This window comes from Miniopterus natalensis, chromosome 15 (genome assembly GCF_054644295.1).
Source record: "Miniopterus natalensis isolate mMinNat1 chromosome 15, mMinNat1.hap1, whole genome shotgun sequence".
In the NCBI taxonomy this organism is placed as follows: domain Eukaryota; kingdom Metazoa; phylum Chordata; class Mammalia; order Chiroptera; family Miniopteridae; genus Miniopterus; species Miniopterus natalensis.
This window is the reverse complement of record NC_142095.1, coordinates 54,340,088-54,356,388: the sequence shown is the minus strand read 5'-3', so window position 1 is coordinate 54,356,388 and position 16,301 is coordinate 54,340,088.

Below are 16,301 nucleotides of genomic sequence, written 5' to 3'. Positions count from 1 at the left end.
GGCTATGTACAAAAGGACATTTCTATTGGTTGCAGAGTGCAAATCCATGATTGACCTCATGTTCTCCATGAAAACCTTACATTTCCAAGTGACCTGAAGTAGGACTTTCACAAAAAGATGTGTTTGCGTGTCTGTGGTTTAGGGAGCTCTAAGTTGTGTATTCAGTGCTGGAGAGTAACACAGCTACAGAAGTTACACAGCGTTTTGAGAGCACCAACATGCTTCAAGCTGAAACTGCTACAAGGTGTGCGTAGCATGCAGAATGAAGGCTTGTCATTTCAAAGAAAGAAGTGGAAACCAAAATGCATGTAGTGAAACGAGCACACCAGTATGGGAGATGTGCATGTGGACAGTTTAAAGCAACAGCTCTTTCTGGACACTTGGAGACAGCGCTGTGAAAAAATTTCGTACGATGCGGGATTTGGCCAAAGTTGAAAGACCTTCCAAAACCAACCCTAAAGAACTTAGCCAAACAATGAATGTTGCAACAAGCTCCTGCAGGAACGGTGCTTCTATGAGACAAGCCCCGAGCAGGTAGCTACATTCTGCACAGTACAAAATGCAAATAAATTCCAGGCTGAAAACTCACTCCAGAAGGATGAAATGCATGTGTTTCTCTCTGAAAGAACACTCTGCCACTAGGCTTTCGCTTGCTCCTTCAAAGTCTTTGTAGAAACATGTGTTTTCACTGCTGGAATACGTTTTGGGATGCATTGTTCCAATCCCTTGCAAGCCTCATGTTGTTTCTTACACAATGTGGAAAAACAAGGAGTATGTTTCCCAAATCACTTGAAATCCAGGAAACCGCACACTACATCACTCTTGCTCAAACACGATCTTTCTCCTAATGTGTTGAGAACATTCAAGAAACCAGAAAAGAAGGGTATTTTGATGTGAATTTCAGATCGCTATGTACAACAGGACATTTCTATTGGTTGCAGAGTGCAAAACCATGATTGACCTCATGTTCTCCATGAAAACCTTACATTTCCAAGTGACCTGAAGTAAGACTTTCACAAAAAGATATGTTTGCGTGTCTGTGGTGAAAGGCGCTCTAACTAGTGTATTCAGTGCTGGAGAGTAACACACTGTACAGAATTTACACAGCGTTTTGAGAGCACCAACATGCTTCAAGCTGAAACTGCTACAAGGTGTGTGTAGCATGCAGAAAGAAGGCTTGTCATTTCAAAGAAAGAAGTGGAAACCAAAATGCATGTAGTGAAACGAGCACACCAGTATGGGAGATGTGCAGGTGGACAGTTTCAAGCAGCAGCTCTTTGTGAACACTTGGAGACAGCGCTGTGAAAAAATTTCGTACGAAGCGGGATTTGGCCAAAGATGAAAGACCTTCCAAAAAAAACCCTAAAGAACTTAGCCAAACAAGGAATGTTCCAACAAGCTCCTGCAGGAAAGGTGCTTCTATGAGACAAGCCCCGAGGAGGGAGCTACATTCTGCACAGTACAAAATGCAAATGAATTCCAGGCTGAAAACTCACTCCAGAAGGATGAAATGCATGTGTTTCTCTCTGAAAGAACACTCTGCCACTAGGCTTTTGCTTGCTCCTTCAAAGTCTTTGTAGAAACATGTGTTTTCACTGCTGGAATACGTTTTGGGATGCATTGTTCCAATCCCTTGCAAGCCTCATGTTGTTTCTTACACAATGTGGAAAATCAAGGACTATGTTTCCCAAATCACTTGAAATCCAGGAAAACGCACACTACATCACTCTTGCTCAAACACGATCTTTCTCCTAATGTGTTGAGAACATTCAAGAAACCAGAAAAGAAGGGTATTTTGATGTGAATTTCAGATGGCTATGTACAAAAGGACATTTCTATTGGTTGCAGAGTGCAAAACCATGATTGTCCTCATGTTCTCCATGAAAACCTTACATTTCCAAGTGACCTGAAGTAAGACTTTCACAAAAAGATATGTTTGCGTGTCTGTGGTGAAAGGAGCTCTAACTAGTGTATTCAGTGCTGGAGAGTAACACACTGTACAGAATTTACACAGCGTTTTGAGAGCACCAACATGCTTCAAGCTGAAACTGCTACAAGGTGTGTGTAGCATGCAGAAAGAAGGCTTGTCATTTCAAAGAAAGAAGTGGAAACCAAAATGCATGTAGTGAAACGAGCACACCAGTATGGGAGATGTGCATGTGGACAGTTTCAAGCAGCAGCTCTTTGTGAACACTTGGAGACAGCGCTGTGAAAAAATTTCGTATAAAGCGGGACTTGGCAAAAATGAAACACCTTCCAAAACCAACCCTAAAGAACTTAGCCAAACAATGAATATTGCAACAAGCTCCTGCAGGAAAGGTGCTTCTATGAGACAAGCCCCGAGCAGGTGGCTACATTCTGCACAGTACAAAATGCAAATGAATTCCACGCTGAAAACTCACTCCAGAAGGATGAAATGCATGTGTTTCTCTCTGAAAGAACACTCTGACACTAGGCTTTTGCTTGCTCCTTCAAAGTCTTTGTAGAAACATGTGTTTTCACTGCTGGAATACGTTTTGGGATGCATTGTTCCAATCTCTTGCAAGCCTCATATTGTTTCTTACACAATGTGGAAAAACAAGGAGTATGTTTCCCAAATCACTTGAAATCCAGGAAAACGCACACTACATCACTCTTGCTCAAACACGATCTTTCTCCTAATGTGTTGAGAACATTCAAGAAACCAGAAAAGAAGGGTATTTTGATGTGAATTTCAGATGGCTATGTATAAAAGGACATTTCTATTGGTTGCAGAGTGCAAATCCATGATTGACCTCATGTTCTCCATGAAAACCTTACATTTCCAAGTGACCTGAAGCAGGACTTTCACAAAAAGATGTGTTTGCGTGTCTGTGGTTTAGGGAGCTCTAAGTTGTGTATTCAGTGCTGGAGAGTAACACAGCTACAGAAGTTACACAGCGTTTTGAGAGCACCAACATGCTTCAAGCTGAAACTGCTACAAGGTGTGTGTAGCATGCAGAAAGAAGGCTTGTCATTTCAAAGAAAGAAGTGGAAACCAAAATGCATGTAGTGAAACGAGCACACCAGTATGGGAGATGTGCATGTGGACAGTTTAAAGCAACAGCTCTTTGTGGACACTTGGAGACAGCGCTGTGAAAAAATTTCGTACGATGCGGGATTTGGCCAAAGTTGAAAGACCTTCCAAAACCAACCCTAAAGAACTTAGCCAAACAATGAATGTTGCAACAAGCTCCTGCAGGAACGGTGCTTCTATGAGACAAGCCCCGAGCAGGTAGCTACATTCTGCACAGTACAAAATGCAAATGAATTCCAGGCTGAAAACTCACTCCAGAAGGATGAAATGCATGTGTTTCTCTCTGAAAGAACACTCTGCCACTAGGCTTTCGCTTGCTCCTTCAAAGTCTTTGTAGAAACATGTGTTTTCACTGCTGGAATACGTTTTGGGATGCATTGTTCCAATCCCTTGCAAGCCTCATGTTGTTTCTTACACAATGTGGAAAAACAAGGAGTATGTTTCCCAAATCACTTGAAATCCAGGAAAACGCACACTACATCACTCTTGCTCAAACACGATCTTTCTCCTAATGTGTTGAGAACATTCAAGAAACCAGAAAAGAAGGGTATTTTGATGTGAATTTCAGATGGCTATGTACAAAAGGACATTTCTATTGGTTGCAGAGTGCAAATCCATGATTGACCTCATGATCTCCATGAAAACCTTACATTTCCAAGTGACCTGAAGTAGGACTTTCACAAAAAGATGTGTTTGCGTGTCTGTGGTTTAGGGAGCTCTAAGTAGTGTATTCAGTGCTGGAGAGTAACACAGCTACAGAAGTTACACAGCGTTTTGAGAGCACCAACATGCTTCAAGCTGAAACTGCTACAAGGTGTGTGTAGCATGCAGAAAGAAGGCTTGTCATTTCAAAGAAAGAAGTGGAAACCAAAATGCATGTAGTGAAACGAGCACACCAGTATGGGAGATGTGCAGGTGGACAGTTTCAAGCAGCAGCTCTTTGTGGACACTTGGAGACAGCGCTGTGAAAAATTTTCGTACGAAGCGGGATTTGGCCAAAGATGAAAGACCTTCCAAAACCAACCCTAAAGAACTTAGCCAAACAAGGAATGTTCCAACAAGCTCCTGCAGGAAAGGTGCTTCTATGAGACAAGCCCCGAGGAGGGAGCTACATTCTGCACAGTACAAAATGCAAATGAATTCCAGGCAGAAAACTCACACCAGAAGGATGAAATGCATGTGTTTCTCTCTGAAAGAACACTCTGCCACTAGGCTTTTGCTTGCTCCTTCAAAGTCTTTGTAGAAACATGTGTTTTCACTGCTGGAATACGTTTTGGGATGCATTGTTCCAATCCCTTGCAAGCCTCATGTTGTTTCTTACACAATGTGGAAAATCAAGGACTATGTTTCCCAAATCACTTGAAATCCAGGAAAACGCACACTACATCACTCTTGCTCAAACACGATCTTTCTCCTAATGTGTTGAGAACATTCAAGAAACCAGAAAAGAAGGGTATTTTGATGTGAATTTCAGATGGCTATGTACAAAAGGACATTTCTATTGGTTGCAGAGTGCAAAACCATGATTGTCCTCATGTTCTCCATGAAAACCTTACATTTCCAAGTGACCTGAAGTAAGACTTTCACAAAAAGATATGTTTGCGTGTCTGTGGTGAAAGGAGCTCTAACTAGTGTATTCAGTGCTGGAGAGTAACACACTGTACAGAATTTACACAGCGTTTTGAGAGCACCAACATGCTTCAAGCTGAAACTGCTACAAGGTGTGTGTAGCATGCAGAAAGAAGGCTTGTCATTTCAAAGAAAGAAGTGGAAACCAAAATGCATGTAGTGAAACGAGCACACCAGTATGGGAGATGTGCATGTGGACAGTTTCAAGCAGCAGCTCTTTGTGAACACTTGGAGACAGCGCTGTGAAAAAATTTCGTATAAAGCGGGACTTGGCAAAAATGAAACACCTTCCAAAACCAACCCTAAAGAACTTAGCCAAACAATGAATATTGCAACAAGCTCCTGCAGGAAAGGTGCTTCTATGAGACAAGCCCCGAGCAGGTGGCTACATTCTGCACAGTACAAAATGCAAATGAATTCCACGCTGAAAACTCACTCCAGAAGGATGAAATGCATGTGTTTCTCTCTGAAAGAACACTCTGACACTAGGCTTTCGCTTGCTCCTTCAAAGTCTTTGTAGAAACATGTGTTTTCACTGCTGGAATACGTTTTGGGATGCATTGTTCCAATCCCTTGCAAGCCTCATGTTGTTTCTTACACAATGTGGAAAAACAAGGAGTATGTTTCCCAAATCACTTGAAATCCAGGAAAACGCACACTACATCACTCTTGCTCAAACACGATCTTTCTCCTAATGTGTTGAGAACATTCAAGAAACCAGAAAAGAAGGGTATTTTGATGTGAATTTCAGATGGCTATGTACAAAAGGACATTTCTATTGGTTGCAGAGTGCAAATCCATGATTGACCTCATGATCTCCATGAAAACCTTACATTTCCAAGTGACCTGAAGTAGGACTTTCACAAAAAGATGTGTTTGCGTGTCTGTGGTTTAGGGAGCTCTAAGTAGTGTATTCAGTGCTGGAGAGTAACACAGCTACAGAAGTTACACAGCGTTTTGAGAGCACCAACATGCTTCAAGCTGAAACTGCTACAAGGTGTGTGTAGCATGCAGAAAGAAGGCTTGTCATTTCAAAGAAAGAAGTGGAAACCAAAATGCATGTAGTGAAACGAGCACACCAGTAAGGGAGATGTGCAGGTGGACAGTTTCAAGCAGCAGCTCTTTGTGGACACTTGGAGACAGCGCTGTGAAAAATTTTCGTACGAAGCGGGATTTGGCCAAAGATGAAACACCTTCCAAAACCAACCCTAAAGAACTTAGCCAAACAATGAATGTTGCAACAAGCTCCTGCAGGAACGGTGCTTCTATGAGGCAAGCCCCGAGCAGGTAGCTACATTCTGCACAGTACAAAATGCAAATGAATTCCAGGCTGAAAACTCACTCCAGAAGGATGAAATGCATGTGTTTCTCTCTGAAAGAACACTCTGCCACTAGGCTTTTGCCTGCTCCTTCAAAGTCTTTGTAGAAACATGTGTTTTCACTGCTGGAATACGTTTTGGGATGCATTGTTCCAATCTCTTGCAAGCCTCATGTTGTTTCTTACACAATGTGGAAAAACAAGGAGTATGTTTCCCAAATCACTTGAAATCCAGGAAAACGCACACTACATCACTCTTGCTCAAACACGATCTTTCTCCTAATGTGTTGAGAACATTCAAGAAACCAGAAAAGAAGGGTATTTTGATGTGAATTTCAGATGGCTATGTACAAAAGGACATTTCTATTGGTTGCAGAGTGCAAAACCATGATTGACCTCATGTTCTCCATGAAAACCTTACATTTCCAAGTGACCTGAAGTAAGACTTTCACAAAAAGATATGTTTGCGTGTCTGTGGTGAAAGGAGCTCTAACTAGTGTATTCAGTGCTGGAGAGTAACACACTGTACAGAATTTACACAGCGTTTTGAGAGCACCAACATGCTTCAAGCTGAAACTGCTACAAGGTGTGTGTAGCATGCAGAAAGAACGCTTGTCATTTCAAAGAAAGAAGTGGAAACCAAAATGCATGTAGTGAAACGAGCACACCAGTATGGGAGATGTGCATGTGGACAGTTTCAAGCAGCAGCTCTTTGTGAACACTTGGAGACAGCGCTGTGATAAAATTTCGTATGAAGCGGGATTTGGCCAAAGATGAAACACCTTCCAAAACCAACCCTAAAGAACTTAGCCAAACAATGAATATTGCAACAAGCTCCTGCAGGAAAGGTGCTTCTATGAGACAAGCCCCGAGCAGGTAGCTACATTCTGCACAGTACAAAATGCAAATGAATTCCACGCTGAAAACACACTCCAGAAGGATGAAATGCATGTGTTTCTCTCTGAAAGAACACTCTGACACTAGGCTTTTGCTTGCTCCTTCAAATTCTTTGTAGAAACATGTGTTTTCACTACTGGAATACGTTTTGGGATGCATTGTTCCAATCTCTTGCAAGCCTCATATTGTTTCTTACACAATGTGGAAAAACAAGGAGTATGTTTCCCAAATCACTTGAAATCCAGGAAAACGCACACTACATCACTCTTGCTCAAACACGATCTTTCTCCTAATGTGTTGAGAACATTCAAGAAACCAGAAAAGAAGGGTATTTTGATGTGAATTTCAGATTGCTATGTATAAAAGGACATTTCTATTGGTTGCAGAGTGCAAATCCATGATTGACCTCATGATCTCCATGAAAACCTTACATTTCCAAGTGACCTGAAGTAAGACTTTCACAAAAAAATGTGTTTGCGTGTCTGTGGTTTAGGGAGCTCTAAGTAGTGTATTCAGTGCTGGAGAGTAACACAGCTACAGAAGTTACACAGCGTTTTGAGAGCACCAACATGCTTCAAGCTGAAACTGCTACAAGGTGTGTGTAGAATGCAGAAAGAACGCTTGTCATTTCAAAGAAAGAAGTGGAAAACAAAATGCAGGTAGTGAAACGAGCACACCAGTATGGGAGATGTGCATGTGGACAGTTTCAAGCAGCAGCTCTTTGTGAACACTTGGAGACAGCGCTGTGAAAAAATTTCGTACGAAGCGGGATTTGGCCAAAGATGAAACACCTTCCAAAACCAACCCTAAAGAACTTAGCCAAACAATGAATGTTGCAACAAGCTCCTGCAGGAAAGGTGCTTCTATGAGACAAGCCCCGAGCATGTAGCTACATTCTGCACAGTACAAAATGCAAATGAACTCCAGGCTGAAAACTCACTCCAGAAGGATGAAATGCATGTGTTTCTCTCTGAAAGAACACTCTGCCACTAGGCTTTTGCTTGCTCCTTCAAAGTCTTTGTAGAAACATGTGTTTTCACTGCTGGAATACGTTTTGGAATGCATTGTTCCAATCCCTTGCAAGCCTCATGTTGTTTCTTACACAATGTGGAAAAACAAGGAGTATATTTCTCAAATCACTTGAAATCCAGGAAAACGCACACTACATCACTCTTGCTCAAACACGATCTTTCTCCTAATGTGTTGAGAACATTCAAGAAACCAGAAAAGAAGGGTATTTTGATGTGAATTTCAGATGGCTATGTACAAAAGGACAATTCTATTGGTTGCAGAGTGCAAAACCATGATTGACCTCATGTTCTCCATGAAAACCTTACATTTCCAAGTGACCTGAAGTAAGACTTTCACAAAATGATGTGTTTGCGTGTCTGTGGTGAAAGGAGCTCTAACTAGTGTATTCAGTGCTGAAGAGTAACACACTGTACAGAATTTACACAGCGTTTTGAGAGCACCAACATGCTTCAAGCTGAAACTGCTACAAGGTGTGTGTAGCATGCAGAAAGAAGGCTTGTCATTTCAAAGAAAGAAGTGGAAACCAAAATGCATGTAGTGAAACGAGCACACCAGTATGGGAGATGTGCATGTGGACAGTTTCAAGCAGCAGCTCTTTGTGGACACTTGGAGACAGCGCTGTGAAAAATTTTCGTACGAAGCGGGATTTGGCCAAAGATGAAACACCTTCCAAAACCAACCCTAAAGAACTTAGCCAAACAATGAATGTTGCAACAAGCTCCTGCAGGAAAGGTGCTTCTATGAGACAACCCCCGAGCAGGTAGCTACATTCTGCACAGTACAAAATGCAAATGAATTCCAGGCTGAAAACTCACTCCAGAAGGATGAAATGCATGTGTTTCTCTCTGAAAGAACACTCTGCCACTAGGCTTTTGCTTCCTCCTTCAAAGTCTTTGTAGAAACATGTGTTTTCACTGCTGGAATACGTTTTGGGATGCATTGTTCCAATCTCTTGCAAGCCTCATGTTGTTTCTTACACAATGTGGAAAAACAAGGAGTATGTTTCCCAAATCACTTGAAATCCAGGAAAACGCACACTACATCACTCTTGCTCAAACACGATCTTTCTCCTAATGTGTTGAGAACATTCAAGAAACCAGAAAAGAAGGGTATTTTGATGTGAATTTCAGATGGCTATGTACAAAAGGACATTTCTATTGGTTGCAGAGTGCAAAACCATGATTGACCTCATGTTCTCCATGAAAACCTTACATTTCCAAGTGACCTGAAGTAAGACTTTCACAAAAAGATATGTTTGCGTGTCTGTGGTGAAAGGAGCTCTAACTAGTGTATTCAGTGCTGGAGAGTAACACACTGTACAGAATTTACACAGCGTTTTGAGAGCACCAACATGCTTCAAGCTGAAACTGCTACAAGGTGTGTGTAGCATGCAGAAAGAAGGCTTGACATTTCAAAGAAAGAAGTGGAAACCAAAATGCATGTAGTGAAACGAGCACACCAGTATGGGAGATGTGCATGTGGACAGTTTCAAGCAGCAGCTCTTTGTGAACACTTGGAGACAGCGCTGTGAAAAAATTTCGTATAAAGCGGGATTTGGCAAAAATGAAACACCTTGCAAAACCAACCCTAAAGAACTTAGCCAAACAATGAATATTGCAACAAGCTCCTGCAGGAAAGGTGCTTCTATGAGACAAGCCCCGAGCAGGTAGCTACATTCTGCACAGTACAAAATGCAAATGAATTCCACGCTGAAAACTCACTCCAGAAGGATGAAATGCATGTGTTTCTCTCTGAAAGAACACTCTGACACTAGGCTTTTGCTTGCTCCTTCAAATTCTTTGTAGAAACATGTGTTTTCACTACTGGAATACGTTTTGGGATGCATTGTTCCAATCTCTTGCAAGCCTCATATTGTTTCTTACACAATGTGGAAAAACAAGGACTATGTTTCCCAAATCACTTGAAATCCAGGAAAACGCACACTACATCACTCTTGCTCAAACACGATCTTTCTCCTAATGTGTTGAGAACATTCAAGAAACCAGAAAAGAAGGGTATTTTGATGTGAATTTCAGATGGCTATGTACAAAAGGACATTTCTATTGGTTGCAGAGTGCAAAACCATGATTGACCTCATGTTCTCCATGAAAACCTTACATTTCCAAGTGACCTGAAGTACGACTTTCACAAAAAGATGTGTTTGCGTGTCTGTGGTTTAGGGAGCTCTAAGTTGTGTATTCAGTGCTGGAGAGTAACACAGCTACAGAAGTTACACAGCGTTTTGAGAGCACCAACATGCTTCAAGCTGAAACTGCTACAAGGTGTGTGTAGCATGCAGAAAGAAGGCTTGTCATTTCAAAGAAAGAAGTGGAAACCAAAATGTATGTAGTGAAACGAACACACCAGTATGGGAGATGTGCATGTGGACAGTTTAAAGCAACAGCTCTTTGTGGACACTTGGAGACAGCGCTGTGAAAAAATTTCGTATGAAGCGGGATTTGGCCAAAGTTGAAAGACCTTCCAAAACCAACCCTAAAGAACTTAGCCAAACAATGAATGTTGCAACAAGCTCCTGCAGGAACGGTGCTTCTATGAGACAAGCCCCGAGCAGGTAGCTACATTCTGCACAGTACAAAATGCAAATGAATCCAGGCTGAAAACTCACTCCAGAAGGATGAAATGCATGTGTTTCTCTCTGAAAGAACACTCTGCCACTAGGCTTTCGCTTGTTCCTTCAAAGTCTTTGTAGAAACATGTGTTTTCACTGCTGGAATACGTTTTGGGATGCATTGTTCCAATCCCTTGCAAGCCTCATGTTGTTTCTTACACAATGTGGAAAAACAAGGAGTATGTTTCCCAAATCACTTGAAATCCAGGAAAACGCACACTACATCACTCTTGCTCAAACACGATCTTTCTCCTAATGTGTTGAGAACATTCAAGAAACCAGAAAAGAAGGGTATTTTGATGTGAATTTCAGATGGCTATGTACAAAAGGACATTTCTATTGGTTGCAGAGTGCAAAACCATGATTGACCTCATGTTCTCCATGAAAACCTTACATTTCCAAGTGGCCTGAAGTAAGACTTTCACAAAAAAATGTGTTTGCGTGTCTGTGGTGAAAGGAGCTCTAACTAGTGTATTCAGTGCTGGAGAGTAACACACTGTACAGAATTTACACAGCGTTTTGAGAGCACCAACATGCTTCAAGCTGAAACTGCTACAAGGTGTGTGTAGCATGCAGAAAGAAGGCTTGTCATTTCAAAGAAAGAAGTGGAAACCAAAATGCATGTAGTGAAACGAGCACACCAGTATGGGAGATGTGCATGTGGACAGTTTCAAGCAGCAGCTCTTTGTGAACACTTGGAGACAGCGCTGTGAAAAAATTTCGTATAAAGCGGGATTTGGCAAAAATGAAACACCTTGCAAAACCAACCCTAAAGAACTTAGCCGAACAATGAATATTGCAACAAGCTCCTGCAGGAAAGGTGCTTCTATGAGACAAGCCCCGAGCAGGTAGCTACATTCTGCACAGTACAAAATGCAAATGAATTCCACGCTGAAAACTCACTCCAGAAGGATGAAATGCATGTGTTTCTCTCTGAAAGAACACTCTGACACTAGGCTTTTGCTTGCTCCTTCAAATTCTTTGTAGAAACATGTGTTTTCACTACTGGAATACGTTTTGGGATGCATTGTTCCAATCTCTTGCAAGCCTCATATTGTTTCTTACACAATGTGGAAAAACAAGGACTATGTTTCCCAAATCACTTGAAATCCAGGAAAACGCACACTACATCACTCTTGCTCAAACACGATCTTTCTCCTAATGTGTTGAGAACATTCAAGAAACCAGAAAAGAAGGGTATTTTGATGTGAATTTCAGATGGCTATGTACAAAAGGACATTTCTATTGGTTGCAGAGTGCAAAACCATGATTGACCTCATGTTCTCCATGAAAACCTTACATTTCCAAGTGACCTGAAGTAAGACTTTCACAAAATGATGTGTTTGCGTGTCTGTGGTGAAAGGAGCTCTAACTAGTGTATTCAGTGCTGAAGAGTAACACACTGTACAGAATTTACACAGCGTTTTGAGAGCACCAACATGCTTCAAGCTGAAACTGCTACAAGGTGTGTGTAGCATGCAGAAAGAAGGCTTGTCATTTCAAAGAAAGAAGTGGAAACCAAAATGCATGTAGTGAAACGAGCACACCAGTATGGGAGATGTGCATGTGGAGAGTTTCAAGCAGCAGCTCTTTGTGGACACTTGGAGACAGCGCTGTGAAAAATTTTCGTACGAAGCGGGATTTGGCCAAAGATGAAACACCTTCCAAAACCAACCCTAAAGAACTTAGCCAAACAATGAATGTTGCAACAAGCTCCTGCAGGAAAGGTGCTTCTATGAGACAACCCCCGAGCAGGTAGCTACATTCTGCACAGTACAAAATGCAAATGAATTCCAGGCTGAAAACTCACTCCAGAAGGATGAAATGCATGTGTTTCTCTCTGAAAGAACACTCTGCCACTAGGCTTTTGCTTCCTCCTTCAAAGTCTTTGTAGAAACATGTGTTTTCACTGCTGGAATACGTTTTGGGATGCATTGTTCCAATCTCTTGCAAGCCTCATGTTGTTTCTTACACAATGTGGAAAAACAAGGAGTATGTTTCCCAAATCACTTGAAATCCAGGAAAACGCACACTACATCACTCTTGCTCAAACACGATCTTTCTCCTAACGTGTTGAGAACATTCAAGAAACCAGAAAAGAAGGGTATTTTGATGTGAATTTCAGATGGCTATGTACAAAAGGACATTTCTATTGGTTGCAGAGTGCAAAACCATGATTGACCTCATATTCTCCATGAAAACCTTACATTTCCAAGTGACCTGAAGTAACACTTTCACAAAAAGATATGTTTGCGTGTCTGTGGTGAAAGGAGCTCTAACTAGTGTATTCAGTGCTGGAGAGTAACACACTGTACAGAATTTACACAGCGTTTTGAGAGCACCAACATGCTTCAAGCTGAAACTGCTACAAGGTGTGTGTAGCATGCAGAAAGAAGGCTTGACATTTCAAAGAAAGAAGTGGAAACCAAAATGCATGTAGTGAAACGAGCACACCAGTATGGGAGATGTGCATGTGGACAGTTTCAAGCAGCAGCTCTTTGTGAACACTTGGAGACAGCGCTGTGAAAAAATTTCGTATAAAGCGGCATTTGGCAAAAATGAAACACCTTGCAAAACCAACCCTAAAGAACTTAGCCAAACAATGAATATTGCAACAAGCTCCTGCAGGAAAGGTGCTTCTATGAGACAAGCCCCGAGCAGGTAGCTACATTCTGCACAGTACAAAATGCAAATGAATTCCACGCTGAAAACTCACTCCAGAAGGATGAAATGCATGTGTTTCTCTCTGAAAGAACACTCTGACACTAGGCTTTTGCTTGCTCCTTCAAATTCTTTGTAGAAACATGTGTTTTCACTACTGGAATACGTTTTGGGATGCATTGTTCCAATCTCTTGCAAGCCTCATATTGTTTCTTACACAATGTGGAAAAACAAGGACTATGTTTCCCAAATCACTTGAAATCCAGGAAAACGCACACTACATCACTCTTGCTCAAACACGATCTTTCTCCTAATGTGTTGAGAACATTCAAGAAACCAGAAAAGAAGGGTATTTTGATGTGAATTTCAGATGGCTATGTACAAAAGGACATTTCTATTGGTTGCAGAGTGCAAAACCATGATTGACCTCATGTTCTCCATGAAAACCTTACATTTCCAAGTGACCTGAAGTAGGACTTTCACAAAAAGATGTGTTTGCGTGTCTGTGGTTTAGGGAGCTCTAAGTTGTGTATTCAGTGCTGGAGAGTAACACAGCTACAGAAGTTACACAGCGTTTTGAGAGCACCAACATGCTTCAAGCTGAAACTGCTACAAGGTGTGTGTAGCATGCAGAAAGAAGGCTTGTCATTTCAAAGAAAGAAGTGGAAACCAAAATGCATGTAGTGAAACGAACACACCAGTATGGGAGATGTGCATGTGGACAGTTTAAAGCAACAGCTCTTTGTGGACACTTGGAGACAGCGCTGTGAAAAAATTTCGTATGAAGCGGGATTTGGCCAAAGTTGAAAGACCTTCCAAAACCAACCCTAAAGAACTTAGCCAAACAATGAATGTTGCAACAAGCTCCTGCAGGAACGGTGCTTCTATGAGACAAGCCCCGAGCAGGTAGCTACATTCTGCACAGTACAAAATGCAAATGAATCCAGGCTGAAAACTCACTCCAGAAGGATGAAATGCATGTGTTTCTCTCTGAAAGAACACTCTGCCACTAGGCTTTCGCTTGCTCCTTCAAAGTCTTTGTAGAAACATGTGTTTTCACTGCTGGAATACGTTTTGGGATGCATTGTTCCAATCCCTTGCAAGCCTCATGTTGTTTCTTACACAATGTGGAAAAACAAGGAGTATGTTTCCCAAATCACTTGAAATCCAGGAAAACGCACACTACATCACTCTTGCTCAAACACGATCTTTCTCCTAATGTGTTGAGAACATTCAAGAAACCAGAAAAGAAGGGTATTTTGATGTGAATTTCAGATGGCTATGTACAAAAGGACATTTCTATTGGTTGCAGAGTGCAAAACCATGATTGACCTCATGTTCTCCATGAAAACCTTACATTTCCAAGTGGCCTGAAGTAAGACTTTCACAAAAAAATGTGTTTGCGTGTCTGTGGTGAAAGGAGCTCTAACTAGTGTATTCAGTGCTGGAGAGTAACACACTGTACAGAATTTACACAGCGTTTTGAGAGCACCAACATGCTTCAAGCTGAAACTGCTACAAGGTGTGTGTAGCATGCAGAAAGAAGGCTTGTCATTTCAAAGAAAGAAGTGGAAACCAAAATGCATGTAGTGAAACGAGCACACCAGTATGGGAGATGTGCATGTGGACAGTTTCAAGCAGCAGCTCTTTGTGAACACTTGGAGACAGCGCTGTGAAAAAATTTCGTATAAAGCGGGATTTGGCAAAAATGAAACACCTTGCAAAACCAACCCTAAAGAACTTAGCCGAACAATGAATATTGCAACAAGCTCCTGCAGGAAAGGTGCTTCTATGAGACAAGCCCCGAGCAGGTAGCTACATTCTGCACAGTACAAAATGCAAATGAATTCCACGCTGAAAACTCACTCCAGAAGGATGAAATGCATGTGTTTCTCTCTGAAAGAACACTCTGACACTAGGCTTTTGCTTGCTCCTTCAAATTCTTTGTAGAAACATGTGTTTTCACTACTGGAATACGTTTTGGGATGCATTGTTCCAATCTCTTGCAAGCCTCATATTGTTTCTTACACAATGTGGAAAAACAAGGACTATGTTTCCCAAATCACTTGAAATCCAGGAAAACGCACACTACATCACTCTTGCTCAAACACGATCTTTCTCCTAATGTGTTGAGAACATTCAAGAAACCAGAAAAGAAGGGTATTTTGATGTGAATTTCAGATGGCTATGTACAAAAGGACATTTCTATTGGTTGCAGAGTGCAAAACCATGATTGACCTCATGTTCTCCATGAAAACCTTACATTTCCAAGTGACCTGAAGTAGGACTTTCACAAAAAGATGTGTTTGCGTGTCTGTGGTTTAGGGAGCTCTAAGTTGTGTATTCAGTGCTGGAGAGTAACACAGCTACAGAAGTTACACAGCGTTTTGAGAGCACCAACATGCTTCAAGCTGAAACTGCTACAAGGTGTGTGTAGCATGCAGAAAGAAGGCTTGTCATTTCAAAGAAAGAAGTGGAAACCAAAATGCATGTAGTGAAACGAACACACCAGTATGGGAGATGTGCATGTGGACAGTTTAAAGCAACAGCTCTTTGTGGACACTTGGAGACAGCGCTGTGAAAAAATTTCGTACGATGCGGGATTTGGCCAAAGTTGAAAGACCTTCCAAAACCAACCCTAAAGAACTTAGCCAAACAATGAATGTTGCAACAAGCTCCTGCAGGAACGGTGCTTCTATGAGACAAGCCCCGAGCAGGTAGCTACATTCTGCACAGTACAAAATGCAAATGAATCCAGGCTGAAAACTCACTCCCGAAGGATGAAATGCATGTGTTTCTCTCTGAAAGAACACTCTGCCACTAGGCTTTTGCTTGCTCCTTCAAAGTCTTTGTAGAAACATGTGTTTTCACTGCTGGAATACGTTTTGGGATGCATTGTTCCAATCCCTTGCAAGCCTCATGTTGTTTCTTACACAATGTGGAAAAACAAGGAGTATGTTTCCCAAATCACTTGAAATCCAGGAAAACGCACACTACATCACTCTTGCTCAAACACGATCTTTCTCCTAATGTGTTGAGAACATTCAAGAAACCAGAAAAGAAGGGTATATTGATGTGAA